Genomic DNA, 1,804 nt, shown 5'->3' with positions numbered 1-1,804 from the left:
GGCAGTGTTTCGTTCTGCTGTGCATAAGGTCACTATAGGTTGGTACCGATTCAATGGCACCTAACAACAACAACAACATAACAAAACTCTAGATTAATTGATTATTTGTACATTTTCTTTGCTCATCATTAGATTTGAAAATATTTTTTCTATCCTGATCAAGAGACAAATGGGAATAAATTTATAATAGCTCAACTAACGTTTACTAGGCACCTGTCATATGACTGCTGGTAGTAATGGACATTGGCCATACTCCAAGTACAATTCAGCCCCCTCCTTACTAAGAGAATGAGGAACTCAGAATGGAGTAGATCAGCTTGTCCCCATTAAAGAACGGGTAGTGCAACGATAATTTAGGCAAATGCTTCATTTGTTCCCATGGTACATCACAATTGGAAGAGCAATCAGTTTTATCTCTGAGGCACGGAAGTATCTTATCAGCTCTCCATATTCTTTTGGCTTCTATCTTTTTTTGCTCAGAGCCAGACTTTAGTGGAGGGAAATGCTCTTGCAATGGGTCACTTCTATAATCACTTTTGGTTTAATGATCTCCTGGACCTGTGTCTGTAGCAACTTCTTGGTACTATAGAGGTGTCAGGGGGTGTTGTTTTAACCTTTGACTAGGCAGAAGATAAATATGACTTCAGAATACTTTATGTTGTTAAGATCGATTCAACAATTAGTATTCTACTTTCTATAGCCTAACCATACAGCAGTAACCTCTAAGGCTTAAACCAACAAGCCCAAAAAGAAAGCAAACAATGCAGCTGACCACGTCACCTCCCTGTGCACCTGATTCTTTTCCTTGTTCCACTGCTGACCTGACATGGACCACTGACCATCTCAATTTCTGTACTGTGCTCACTTCATTCTTTTAACTCATTCTTTTAAATTTGAAAATTTAGAGAGAACACTCTTTTTACCCAGGCTAAAGAGAACATTCTCCCTTTCTCATTTCCTTTAAAGGAGTCCTTTAAACAGTTAAACACTTGACTGCTAACTAAAAGATGCGCAGTTTGAACACACCAACCACTTTTCAGGAGAACGGGCCCGGCAATTTATTCCTATGACAACTGCATCCTAGAAAACCCTTTGGGACTGTCATGTGGGGTCGCTAAGAGGCAGAATTGACTCAACACACCTAACAACAACAAGTTCTTCACAGTGGATTTTTTTTTTTTTTAAGTCTTTATTGTGAATTGAGTGATAGTTTACATGGGAGAACATCCTATTGTATTTCATTTCATTGCAATGATTACAGTCCCCTCTGTGCATCATCATTTAACAGTATTTGCTTCTAATCCCTCTGGGTTTTTGTTTATTTATATGCACACCAAAACACTCAGGAATATACAATCATTCAAACAACCAAAGGGTATACCCTGCTAGCTTACCCCCAGCTTCTAGCACATAGTCCCTCTCCCTCTATAAGTCTAGAGTTCCCAGCCGCTCCATTTCTCCCCATCATCATTTCTGCCTCCATCTCTGGAGTCACTGCTTCTCTGAATAGGGTCCCACACTCCGCTCCAGCTCTTCTCTCTTGATAGTCCCGGGGTCCTCCACTCCTGGACTGCAAGATCAACCATTCCCCTCGTTTTGCTACAAAACCTCTATCTTTACAGTTGCAACAATAGCAATCACTCATGATAATAATTACTATTGAATCATAAGAGTCTTAGCCCCATCTCCTTTCACCAGTCTGTCTGTTGTTGTTAGGTGCCATCAAGTCAGAACTGCACCATAGTGACCTTATGCACAGCAGAACGAAACACTGCCCAGTCCTGGGCCAACTTCACTACTGTTG

The sequence above is a fragment of the Chrysochloris asiatica genome, unplaced genomic scaffold (assembly GCF_000296735.1).
Source record: "Chrysochloris asiatica unplaced genomic scaffold, ChrAsi1.0 scaffold00013, whole genome shotgun sequence".
Taxonomy (NCBI): Eukaryota; Metazoa; Chordata; class Mammalia; order Afrosoricida; family Chrysochloridae; genus Chrysochloris; species Chrysochloris asiatica.
This window is presented reverse-complemented; position numbering follows the sequence as displayed.